This window comes from Manis javanica, chromosome 9 (genome assembly GCF_040802235.1).
Source record: "Manis javanica isolate MJ-LG chromosome 9, MJ_LKY, whole genome shotgun sequence".
Lineage (NCBI taxonomy): Eukaryota > Metazoa > Chordata > Mammalia > Pholidota > Manidae > Manis > Manis javanica.
Genome location: NC_133164.1, coordinates 20,557,199 through 20,571,586, shown reverse-complemented (window position 1 = coordinate 20,571,586; position 14,388 = coordinate 20,557,199). Strand labels below are relative to the sequence as shown.

The 14,388-nt window shown below is 33.3% G+C and overlaps 1 long non-coding RNA gene across 1 annotated transcript in view; it reads right to left on the bottom strand.

Annotated features, from left to right (window-relative positions):
- Positions 1-13,441, bottom strand: part of LOC140843499 (uncharacterized) — a 153,446-nt gene extending 140,005 nt beyond the window's left edge. The window contains exon 1 of the long non-coding RNA XR_012121327.1: positions 13,304-13,441. This is a non-coding gene — a long non-coding RNA (uncharacterized lncRNA). The remainder of the gene's footprint in view (positions 1-13,303) is intronic.
- Positions 13,442-14,388: the final 947 nt, after the last annotated feature.

Sequence of the window (14,388 nt, the reverse complement as noted above, 5' to 3'; positions counted from 1 at the left end):
TCCACGGGGCACGTCATCACTCTCCCTAACTCTGTGACTGGGTGACCCTGAAGAGCGTGTAATCTCCCTGCTGGGCTGCACTCAGTACCTGCATCAGGCAGGGGTGGGTACAGGGATCATCTCACTGAATTCTCTGCCAAAAGCCTTTGGCACTCCCAGTCTGGGGTTAGGACAGCCGCGGGAATGCCCCAGTCCAAGGTATCCCTGGCCCTTTCTGGATGCACACTCACACCCCATGAAGGCAAAACATAAGCTTTCCAACTACCGTCTTCCTTCCCCCACCTCGTCCGCCTGTGCATTCTCCTTCCCCTCAGGGCTCCCCAGGGTGCAGGACAGGAGGAATGTTGGGGCAGGCAGTGTTCCAGGACTGCTTGGGCAACCTCAAAATATTTCAATCATGTTTTGTAGCATGTCAGCCTGTTAAACTATTTTATGATGTATTTTATTTCATTACAATATATTTCATAATATATACAATATATTGCTATTGCTTTTATACATCTTCAAGAAAGGATAACCAGTATATGACATTATATAATTAAGAAAACTAGAATATATCAGATAAGTATTTTTGGATATGTGATTAATTTGAAGTGAGTTTTGAAATACACTTAACACATGAATTTAGCAAACATGAGGTATGTAAATCTAGTATGGAGACAGTGACTAGAATGGAAAAGGCATTCCAGCAATATCTGATACAAAAAAAAGTACGAAAGTGTTAATATGAAAAGAAATTAAGACCAGGAAAATAGCAAAACATAAAGATCACTATGTTTTAAAAAAATTTATTTTCTTTAGAAAAAACATTTAGTAATAATATCCATTACAGGTACATTTTATATTAAGAATTTAAAATCTATCCAATTCCCAAAGAGAGCATGGAATTAAGTTTTTACTATTCTCATTATTCTCATTATTTTAATTATTAAATATAATTGAATTGTGAAAAGAACATGATATTCAGAATCTGAGAGGTCTACATGTCTATCCTATCATGGATTTTTTCTACTATACTGAACAAGTTGAGTACTTTCACTGAGATTCAAATGCTTCATCAGTCAAAAAGCATTAAACCATGTAACTTTCAAGGTTGTTACAAAAATTCAATGATATATATGTTTTTAGATTTTTAGACACATTATTGAATTGCTGTGCAATTTTTCTCCAATTAGGGGGTGTACACATAAAAACAGTACCCATAAAAATAAAAATCAGTGGCACATAAGCTAAGAAAAAAACAATCTTGAAATCCTTCATTTTTTATCTTTCTCTCTGCCTAAAACTATTTTGACACACATCTCAAAGATGAACATCTTATTATAAGTACATATTTTCATGAAACATGGAAAAGAGTAGTCAAGAATGATTTCGTATATTTTCATCACACTGAATCACGGCCTATGCTACAAGGAAAACTCGGAAAAAAATTACTAAATCATACCTTGGCTTTGTCCTTGCACATGCCTCACAACAAAAGGCATTTACTGTGTGGCTCTAATTCTCAAAATGGACATGGTAAGAGTTTTGAATCTAATAGAAATTCAATGGCCATCCCTAGTGAATAAGGAATTGAATAGTAGATAAGGAAGATCTGGCATAATCCTTACTTTTTATTTTTAACCCATTGCTATAATGATGCTCTAAAATTCCTTCTAATAAATGGAAGGAAACTAGGTAGTTATTTGGCCAAAGACAAGTAACATTTTTTACATATGTTTAACATTTCTTTATTTACCACAGTTATGTTTCCCATGATTGCCTATTTTGTTTTCTTATTTCTACATCAACCTCTTAAGATTTCTAGAATAACATGTTTATTCTCCCCCAAATACATTTTACTAACTTTGTTCCCAAATCAGTAAAAAACAAAACAAAAAATCTTCACGCACTCAGCAGATCAGGCCATTATATCCAAAGTCATTCTTGTCTTGTCCTTTACTCTAACTCACCACAAAATTAAGAATATCAATTCTAACTCAAAACATATTTCTTCACTTAGCCAACCAATTCCCTACCATTTCTTTTGCTACCTACTTTAGCTAAGAAACTAGCATGTCTTCTGAAGTACTGCAAAAAACTGACTTGGCCATCCTACTTCCAATTTTACCTTACAGCCTCTATTTCCACTGCTCAAATGCTCAGATAAAGATGAAATTCTGCATAGATCAGTAGGTGAAGTACAGATATATTTTCTCCTCTCTCCCAAATTTTGGAGAGAAAGAATTATTTCTTTCTAACATTAGATCTGCTTTCTCATGATAATGCAATAGACGAATGGTAACTATTCCAACAAATTATTCTGGAACAATGTGACATTCATAGAGAAGAAAAAAATGAACCTCACTCTAAGTCTCACACCTTATATATACAATAAGTCAACATTAATACAATTTAAAACTAATTTAAAAAATATAAAAATTTAGATCTAAGTCTAAGCAAAAAGTTTTTAGACTTGACACCAGTAGTACCATTTACAAAAGGACATTTTGATAATTTGGACCTTATATTTTTAAAATGTTGTTAAAGAACCTGTTATGCAGGTGAAAAGGAAAGTTACTGACTGGGAAAAATATTTACAAAGCACATATTCAACAAAACACTTAAACCTGGAGTATATAAATAACTCTCCACATTGATCAGTAAAGAAAAAAATCAGTTACAAATTGGGAAAGTAATGTTGAATTATTGAGACTTAGAAGGAGAGATTAAAACTTTCCAGCTAATCAAAGCTGAAGGAATTCACCACCATTAAACCAGCCTTACAGGATATGTTAAAGGGACTTCTGTAGGTGGAAATGTTCTTAAGTCTAAATATTTTTCATCAGTGAAAATGAACTCACAGTAAAGGTAGTAGATCAATTAATTATGAACTAGACAAGTATGAACTTAAATAAAAAGAAAAGAAGGAAAAAGTAATAAAAATCAACTATACACAAAATTAATCAAGGGATACAGAAAAAATACAGATTATGACATCTAATATTTAAAGTGTGGAGCAGGAAGAGAGGAAAAAAGAAGGCCTTTTCAACTGTGTTTGAAACAGAGCAACCACCACTTTAATATAGGCTATTATATGTTTAGAAACCAACTATAAACCTTATGAAAACCACAAGCCCAAAGCCTATAACGGATACATAAAAAATTTTTTTTAAAGAAATCCAGTCACAACACTAAAGAAAACCATCAAAGAACAAGAGAAGGGCATAAGAGAGGAAGAAAGGAGCAGAGAGGAACTACAAAAAATAACCAGAAAAAAATTAATAAATGTCTATGAATATATGCATATCAATAACTACCTCAAATATAAATGGATTGAATGCACCAATCAAATGACACAAGGTGGCAAAATGGATACAGAAACAAGACCCATCTATATGCTGCCTACAAGAGACTCATTTCAGACCTAAAGACATACACATACTGAAAGGGATGGAAGAAGATATTTCATGCAAATAATAGAAATAGAAAAAAGTAGGAGTAGCAGTACTTGTATGAAACAAAATCAATTTCAAAACAAAGACAGTAACAAGAGACAAAAGACATTACATAATGATAAAGTGGTCAGTCCAACAGGAGGATATAACAATTATAACATATTTATGCACCCAAGATAGGAGAATATTAATAAGTAAAACAAATACTAACAGAACTAAAGGGAGAAACAGACTGCAACTCAATCATAGTAGGGGACTTTAACATACCACTTAAATCAATGGACAGATCAACCAGACAGAAAATAAATAAGGAAACAGAGGCAATGAACAACACACTAGGTCAATTGGACTTAAAAGATATCTATTCCACCCAAAAGTAGAAGGACAATTTTTCTCATGTGCATTTAGAATGTTCTCCAGAATAGATCACATATAAAAATACAAAAAGAGCCTCAGTAAATTCAAAGAGACTGAAATTGTATCAAGCATCTTTTGCAATCAAAATGGTATGAGATTAGAATTTAGAAAACAAGACACAAAAAAAAAACCCACAAAAATATGGAGGCTAAACAACATGTTTCTAAATAATCAATGGATCAGTGAACAAATAATAGAAGAAATCAAGCAATATGTGAAGACAAATGAAAACAAAAATAAAATAGTACAAAATTTGTGAGATGCTGAAAAGCAGCTCTAAGAGGGAAGTACATAGCAATACAGGCCTATCTTAAGAAACAAGAACAGTCCCAAATAAACAGTCTAAACTCACAACTAAAGAAACTACAAAAAGAAAAACAAATGAAAACCAATTAGTAGGAGGGACATAATAAAGATAAAGTAGAAATAATTAAAATAGAGAAAAATAAAACAATAGAAAAAAATCAATGAAACCAGGAGCTGGTTCTTTGAGAAGATAAACAAAATAGAAAAATCCCCAGCCAGGCTAATGGAGAAAAAAAGGCAGAGGACATAAATAAACAAAATCAGAAATGAAAAATGAATAGCCACAACAGATCCCAAATACAAAGAATTATTAGAAAATTCTATGAAAAATTATAAACCAATAAACAGGAGAACATAGAAGAAATGGAAAAATTTCTAGAAAAGTAAAACCTCCCAAGACTGACCCAGGAAAAAACAGAAAATCTGAACAGACCAATTACCAGTAACAAAATTAAATCAGTAATCAAAACACTCCCAACAAACAAAAACCAGAACCAGATAGCTTCACAGCTGAATTATACTGAACATTCAAAGAGCTAATACCCATCCTTCTTAAAGTATTTCAAAAAATAGAAGAGGAGAGAATACTTCCAAACTCATTCTATGAGGCCAGCATCAATCTAATAGCAAAACCAAAGACATTACAAAAAAAGAAAATTATAGGCCAATATCCCCAAAGAACAGCAATAATCCTCAACAAAGTATTAACAAACCAAATTCAAGTATACATCAAAAGGATCATCCATCACAGCCAAGGCGGATTCATTCCAGGGATGGTACAATATTCATAAGTCAATCAATGTGGTACACCACATTAAGAAAAAGGATAAAAGCCCTATGATCATCTCAATAGACACTGAAAGAGCATTTAACAAAATTCAACATCCATTCACGATAAGAACTCTCAACAAAATGTATATAAGAATGAATGTACCTCAACATAATAAACTCCATATACAACAGCTCCACAGCTAGCATCATACTCAACAATAAAAACTTAAACCTTTACCTCTAAGATCAGAAAGAAGACAAGAATGTCCAATCTCACCCTTTTTATTTAACATAGTCCTGGAGGTCCTGGTCACAAAAATCAGACAAGATAAAGAGATAAAGGACATCCAAACTGGTAAGAAAGAAGTAAAACTGTCATCATTTGCAGATGACATGACACTAGATAGCAAACCCTAAAGACTCCACCAAAAAACTATCAGAATAAGTGGATTCAGCAAAGTAGCAGTATAAAATTAATATTCAAAAATCTGTTGCATTCCTATATACTAACAACAACCTACCAGAAAGAGAAATCAGGAAAACAATTCCACTTACAATTACATCAACAGAATAAAATACCTAGGAATAAACCTAACCAAGGAGGTGAAAGACCTGTACTTGGAAAACTATAAGATACTCATGAGAGAAATTAAAGAGGACACAAATAAATGGAAATTTATCCCTAGCTCAAGGATAGGAAGATTAATATTGTCAAAATAGCCATCCTGCCCAAGCAATTAATAGATTCAGTGCAGTCCCTATCAAAATACCAATGGCAACTTTCAGTGAACTAGAGCAAATAATCCTAAAATTCATATGGAACCAAAAAAGACCTTTAATAGTCATATCAGTCTTGAGAAAGAGGAGCAAAGCTGGGCGCTCCCTGACTTCAAGTTGCCTTGTATTTTTACATAGCCCATATTGCATAAACTCTTAAGGTAGAATTATACAGGTTATTTTTTGTTTAAAGATTGAATGCATAAAATGAAAACTATAATCATAAAGCTCTATTGTACATAACCATAATTACCTTAACCCATGTAAGAAAATATTTTCCTTTTTTGAGAATTTAAAGTACCTTCAAGGATGTTACTTAAAGCCTGACTTTTAAAATGATCATTTCTTGAAAACATTCAGGCTAGCTCTAGGGAAAATTTTGTCAGTTAACTTTCTTGCCTGCTTACTTCTTTTCTCTTTTACATTCTCATCTGTTTTGTTTCCAGAAGCATGTGCAATACCTAACTCAACACCCTCAAATACATTCCAATAGTTTCAGTCACTAAATATGCAATTGTATTTTTCCTCATGGTTATGCAATAAATGATATGTGATAATCTTTTTCCTGAACATCTCTTTTTAAAAATGACAGGACAAGACAAAGATACTGCTTAATAACAATGCATGTAACTACAAATATTAATAAGCATGTGAATGTATGCATACTTACGTGTGGTTATGTGTATGTATGTGTATGAGTGTAGAGACTTAACAGGCAAGCAGGGTCGCACAAATGAAATTGAAAAAGTTTGGCCCTGTCAGTTTATATTATGGTGTAATTGAGTTAATCTTCTTGTCTTACATCTTCCATCAAAAGCCTCATTAGCTTTTAAGGTCTCTTGGAAGATTTTAGAAGATAATTCGAAGTGATGATAGATGTGATTTAAGATAGAGTGAACAGAACTTACAAAATAAGGTCATTCCTTCTAAAATTCTCTTTCATAGTTGGCATGAAAATAGAGTCTATTTCACTTTTAGTTATATTGTGTTTCAATAGTATAACATTTTAATAGCTATTAGGTAGGACTTTAATGAAAGAATATCAAGGGTAAAATAACTGGGGTAGAAAATAAGCTAATTTCAAATATAGTCGGTAATATTTAATCTAGATAAAATACTGGGAAATTTTGAATGATTTTACTGAGAAAGTGAAGTGGTAAATCAAAAGAATTATCTGGAAAATACAGGCCTTAAAATGTTTAATTAATATTTTAATTTAAAATATCATAGGACAACTAAGATGTTAGGCAGTTGCCCTGATTATATTTATAATCATACTCAATGATATATATATATATATATATATACTCAATGACATATATATAAATAAACACACACATAAGCTCCAAGAAGTGATGAAAGTAATGGATCTGTACTTCACTAATGGAAAATACATCTACAATATTTCCCCCTCAAGGGAAACAAACACACGGAGGCAAGCAAATAGATAGATATACAAATGTGGTACCAAGCAATTAAACCTTGGTAATTATGATATAGGCTGTTAATGTCCCTAGAGTCCTATTGACTTAACAGGATCCATGCATTATTATTCCCCGGTTTTTTATCACAGAGACTTATCTAAGCCTTCATATCTCCAGATCTGTACTTCTCCACTGTTTTCAAAGGAGACAAGCATGTGACTGATGCTGTGAGCCTGGGATCCCAAAGCCACAGGGAGACCATACAGTGAGTGTTTCGCCTCGGCTCTCTGACAACTTGCCACACTCTGAATCAAAACCAAACAGGCCAGCCTGCAATTAACTAACTTAAAATTCAAGTGACTGTATGAAATTTTTTCTCATTAAATTTTCTGCTTTTTATTATTGGCATAAAGGAAAAGTGATTGCTTCTGCTGTATTTATCATGTATCTTTCCAGTTTCACAGTATTATTACTAGTTTTATCATTATTTTAGTTGATCTTCCTGGATATTTGAGGCAGAAGAACCAGAAACATTGCAAAATTGTGATTTTTTTATACTTGGTATATTTACACCTTTTTGTTGATCTTATTGCAATGAAAAGGACCTCCAAATGATGTTGAATATTAGCTGTAATTGTTAGCATTATTATCTTTTTTCTGAATCTAGTAATATTTTTAGTATTTAATCTCCAATTTATATTTTCAGTAGATATTTAGTATGTATATTTTAGAAAAATTAATTTTCATATCTTGGACAGATAAAGTGCTTATTTTTCCTTTTGCTGCTTAAATTAAGGAAATACAGCTTTACAATCTATACCACTAATCCATCCCTTGCATTTTGGAATACAGACTACTTATGAATTTATTAATCAGAAATCTTAATAACAGACAACTCTGTAAGTTAATGTGAACAGTACTGAACTTAATGTACTCTATTATATAGCTGTTGAAATTTCTGGGCAGGCAAAAAAAACAAACTATGTGCTTCTTGTGCAATAATAATGCAGCATGGAGTGGGGCCACCTAACTAGCCCACTGGCCTCTGTAGTAGAAAGGTTTTCCTACTGTTACAACTTTCTTTCTAACACAATATCAGGGACTAGATAGTAATTCCTCTGGCAGAGGTAACCTTAAACCAACAAACAGCACTTTTGCAAGAAACAGTCTCCCTGTATGTGGCCACCAACTCATACTGTTTTTTATGCTCTTCTTATCTTTCTCATGTATTTCAGCTTGACAAAACCTACGTCATGTAATTCAAGCTGCAAGGGATTTGTTGAATACAGTTAGTTGGGATCAATACTAAGTGAACCAATCTGCATTAATGAGCAATAAAATCAAACATTTGCCTTCATAACCTCCATAGATAGCTTTCTTCCTACTTACAGTTTTCCACTACAGATATAACAATCAACAGTATGCTAGTATACCCCCACATAGTGTAACATTTCAATCCTTTAAAGTCAACAGTATGCTCCCACATTTTACTGAGCAAGTAATTTCAACCCTTTAAGTAATTATAAGCATATTAACTCTTTAAGAATGAAAATTGAACTGGCAGTCACATCTTCCATTTTTAGGAATGTCTATATCTTATCAATTAAAAAAACATACTCTAATTTTTAATCTATGATCTGAATTATAATCATAACCAAAAAGCCCTAGATTAAAGAATAAGTAAAATGGAGCAGCGAGCAACAAAATTGAGTGTAGCTATGTTGCCAACAAATATGTGAGTCTCTCACACATTCTTAGTCCTGAAAACACAAGGTATATATAGTTGACTTTCACTTTTTGAGAAGGTATCATGATTTACTCTCAACTAGGCCCTCCATAGAGGTCGGTCATGGAGATCACAAGACACTGAATTTAACAGAGTGTTTAATCCCGCTTTCTAGGACAAAATGCTTTACAGATGTAAAATGTAGCATATACTTCCTGCCTAACCAGTTCTGCAAACGTCATTTCATCTCTTAGTGGACCAGTTTAATTTTTCAAAGTCCCTGTGAAGAAATTACAGCACATGTCAGGAGACTTATGGCACTGAGACAAAACAATTAAAGTATACTTCCTACACTCTCAGGTGTAATTACATAAAATTAAAACTTATTTTATTGTTCACTGAAACAGTATTTGGCTCTCATAGCTGTGAAGCAGAATCCAGGGAACTGTTTTGATTTCCTCCAGCAAATAGAACATAACCAATTACAGCAGCTACTATAGTTGCAAACACCATCTGATTAAGATTATAATAATTCATTGCCAAAGTCTAAGGACCATCTGATATCAGAACAGGCCAAACTGAAGCCAAATAGCTGAATCAGTGATAAAAACTGTCTCTTCTGAATCCTTCAATGGTTTTAATAGTGACGCTTACATTGGCAGATTCTTCAGGAGTATGGTATTCCTTTGAGGATAACAAAGATTTGGATGCAATCTTGCTTAAGCAAACATCTTGATAACAGTGTAAGTGTACACATATTTATAAATGTACACATATTTATAAATTGTGAATTATCTAAGTTTAGTTCCCCAGGCTAGTTTTCTTAGTGGAAATTATGAAAATATTGACATTTGTGGAGCATAACACTTAGCTCTCAGATTTGCTTGGTCATAAATTCTCTATGTTAGGCTGAGATCTGCCAGAATGAGGATGGTGAGGTCTGAAATGGGAATTAAGCACCTCAGGTGAGGTAATGATTCTTTAAGCAAATAGACAGTCATAAGGGAAACTGCTCCATTCATTCTCAATTGAATTGTACTGATGTTAGTGGTGTTCTGGGTAATCAAAGCCGTATGAATTTTAATAAATTTCTCTATTCTAATATCTGAGATGCCAAATCCCCTCAATTAATGTTCCAAATTACACTTGCCAAATTTTGTTGCTCTGAACACAGCTAGTTTAACTCAGTAGCTCTTAAGACTGGACTCTCCAGAATCAGATTATTCATTCTTCAAAACTCAGTGATTTTAAGAGATAAAAGATATTTTGAAGAAGTTATTGAAGATGCCAAGTAATCTGGCCAAACCCTGAGCAAAAATTTTTAAATTTTGAGCATATGGATTTTTTAAGTACTATTTTAATTTCATTTTTAAAGATGTGAAAAAATTGAGTTTATACATGTTAAATGACTTTAGGGTACTAAATATATGAATTATAATATACCTAAGTAAGTTGTATATAATAAATAAATAATGCAAGCATACTAAAAAAAACATTTTTTCCTCTTTAAGGACTTTCATGTTCTCTGGGCATGATTAATTCAGACTCTCACTGAGGATAATATTTATGACTTCTGTTCTCATCCAAGCCATATTTTCTTGTACCACCATATGTCTGTCCATGGACATGTAGTCTAGAGAAACTGAGGTGGGAGGACAAGGCATCTCCCAATGTTGGAGAATATAAAATTGGTAGTTCTCCAAATCAATAGTCTAATTTCACTCAAAGTTACACAATCAAATTTGCAAACATAATCAGCTGATTCAACCAACTTCAAAAATAAAATAAAATTTTAGAAGAGCTCATTGTCTTTGAAGTTGTTTCTTGGGGGCATAATCCTATACCTTTTCTAGAAAAATAAAAGACTATTCTCCAGGAAACCAGGTTTTATCTCAACATTAACACATTTTCTGTTAAATTAGTGCTGGTTAGGATTAGGTCTACCTGTAAAGCTACCAGATGTACGTATCGAAGAATGCTAATATAGAACTAAAATAAAATAAACATTTTAATATCGTCTTATTCCTAGGAAGCATTTAGTTTTTATTCTGGTGAATCTGTCAATGGATAAAATAAAATTCATCATACACATACCAGAAATAACTTTGGTGCTCAAATCTAAGAGAGTTTAACCAATGAGAGAGAATGCCTTGTTATTTCATGTATATGTGTATGTGTGAATAATAATGAGTGATGTATACAAGTATGAATAATATACTTGTGAAAATATATATGTATAAGAATCATACATATATAGTTTATTAGAGGCAAATATTTATTTAACAATCTATAGCAAATTTAACTGTAATCATTTACACTGATAAAAAAGACCTCTCTAAACTCATTTCACAAATAGGTGCTCTAAAAATTTTACTTAAAATTTGTAGATTTATATGTAAGTGATTATAAAGATGTATAAGTTCACAGCCAAGATTTCATAATTGAATTTTACTGTATGTGCCATATGCATTTTGACCTTAAATTCAATCATTTTATTTATCATTAAATAAGAAGAATATAAGTTACTGAGTTTTTTTGTTTGTTCATTTTTTGCAGAAGGACAGGTTCCTCTTTGGTAAGTTATAGCCATTAAAGCAAACACTGTAATGTTGGAGGATAGAGAAATCCATATCTAAGAGATGTAGCCCTAATATCTTTGGGGAAAAGGATTTAGATGCTTTTATACAGAACAAATATTCAATGCCTTTAATATTTCTCTGAGTTTATATATGCTGAGTGAGAAATGTGCCTGTTTAATAAACTCCCTTATATTTATGTCAGCCAGTGCTAAGTAAATTTATAGGAAGAGCTTTAATGTCAACAGTATATCATTTGCCCAAGAAATACTTCCACAGTATGAGATGATTTTAGATATGTAGCTCTAAATTTTCCTTCTGGGAATATATAGAGATAAAGACAGGTTTAAAGAACTGAAGATAGGCATGCCTGCTTTAAATCCCGGGTTCCCATATAACAGCACTCTGACAGGATGTGCTAGGATAAAGTGAAGCATTGAGTTGGGATGGAAAAAAGGGAAACAGGAACATTTCAAGAAATATTCAAGAAATCAATACACACACTGAAGGTTGACAAGAATATATCAAATACAAATAGATTTAAATTTATACAATAAGCATGCTATATTTATTTTATTTTATTAAATTTAAAGACTTGGAGATATCCTAGTCCACATGTTATTAAAGGAAGTTTCTTTCCTAGTACAATCCAGTCCTATTCTCCTTGCATCAGACACTGTAAACCAAATGTCCCTTGTGAATCACACCCTTTACCATCTGGAAAGCTTTATCCATTATTGCTCAACACTTTAAGAGATTGCCTTTTCTGTTTTTGCTGTATTTAAATAAAATATTGGGATTGAAGAACTCTATGGGTGTTTAATGCATTCTGCACTTTATCTGAAAGTCGCCCCTTTTCTCATCTAGGATTTCCACTGAATGTCAAGAATACTACAACACTGGTATTTCATGAGAAAGTAGTAACTTCTAGTTTGTCACAGGCAAAACGCTCTGATCGCAGTCCCCTAACTCTTGTCACTGTATGACACAATTTTCTTGTTTCAGCTAGTTGGGGTTTATCTTATGGCCATTGCACACGCGCGCACATGTGCAGTCTCACTGGGTGAGGCAGTGGAATGAATCACAATGTAAGTATATAAACAAACAGTATTCGGAGGCTAGTAAAACTAGACTCTATCAAGGAAAGCAGTGTGTTACGGTTCTCCAGAACGCTCTTCCTGGAACCAAACTGCCTGGTTTTAAATTTTGATTTTAAACATTTACTAGCTACCTGATCTTGGGAAAAGTTTTTTAACTCTATGTCTAAAGTGCTGTCTACAGGCAACCTTCCTCTCAGTGCCTCGGCCCCAGGCTCTCATCCTGAAACTTGTTATTTGCTCCAGAAAGCCTGGAGTTTCCGTATGGACAGCTGAACATGAGGAACTTGTCTCACACTAACCACATAAACATCTTAAATGTCTCTTCAGCTTTTCTCCTAGCCCTGTGGTTGCAGCTTCTGCCTCTCTCAGCTGATTCTCTCTTTTACATATTTTATAATGTGCTTTTTCTCACTTATAGGAAGAAACATTTTTATAACATCTTTCAGAAGAATTTAACAAAGGCATGTAGTGTGTACAAACGTTTGTGGAGAATTTCCCATCATATAATAATACAGTAGTCCCTGCTTATCCGGTAGGGATAAGTTCCAAGTGCATGCCTGACACTGTGGATAATACTGAATCTCATGTATGTTATGTTTTTCCCTGTACATACACACCTACGATAAGGTTTGACTTGTAAATTAGGCACAGTAAGTGATTAACCACAAAACTCACACACACAAAAATTGAACAGTTATAATAATACACTGTAATAAAAGATATATGAATGGGGTCTTCCCCTCAAAATATCTGACTATATTGCACTTACCTTTCTTGTGATGAGATGATCAAATGCCTACGTGATGAAATGAAGTGAGATAGATGACGTAGGCAATGGAGACGTAGGTAACTTCAGGCTACCATTGACCTTCTGATGATTCGTCAAAAAGCGGTTCTTCTGCTCCGGACCTCAGTTGACTGAGGGTGACGAAACCACAGAAAGGGAAACCGTGGATTAGGGGAACTAGTGTAATCTGGTTTTAGTCCCCCCACCGTTTCTGGCTGCCGGGCTCTTATTTGCGTCTAACAGAAGGCTCCATAATTTCTTGTTTGTAACTCTATTCGTGCTTTTTAATTTTTTATTACTTTGTACTGCGAGTAGTACTTTCACATAAAACCACCTGTTTCTCATGAAAACTGAGTTTGTTAGAGCAGGAATTATCGATACCCAGCTTTACAAATGAGACCACAATAAAACTCAGATTTACCGGATTAGTCACGTTCTCAGAAAAGGAATACGCAATTCTTATTTCTAGTTAAGTTTCTTAAACGTGTTAGAATTAATAAGCAAATTCTCCTAAGTAGTGGCATGGTTCCTAAGACATGGAGTTTTTATGAGGACTATGATTGTATATTCAGTACCATTATTTTTACTATTTTTCCCACTACTTATGCATTTTTCACGGATAATGATTAGACATGATAGAATACTATACCACAATTTCGTCTTTCCTATCTCACAGTATCAACTGCTTATCAAAAGGGAATGTATCTATTCATATGCATATTCCTAATATATTTATTATAGCATATCACATAATTGCCTGTGTATTTCATGAGTAACAATAAGTTTTTTTGTGTCGTATCCCTAATATATCCCAGGAATCTAATTACTGTGGCTTCCTAGCTAGACTTTAAAAAATGCATTCAATTACAAAAACAAGAGGATAGCATAGCTAAGCAGAGGGTAGCAGATGACTGTGCCTTTGTGCTTTCTTGGTGGTACACTTAGAGAAGAAGCAAAAGAAAAGTTGAATCACATTCTTTTTCCTGTTCCAGTGCATGAATTGTATATGTAGAAAGTTTGAAATGTTCGTAAATATCTCAGGTGAAAGCAGTAAAAGTAGCTCTCAG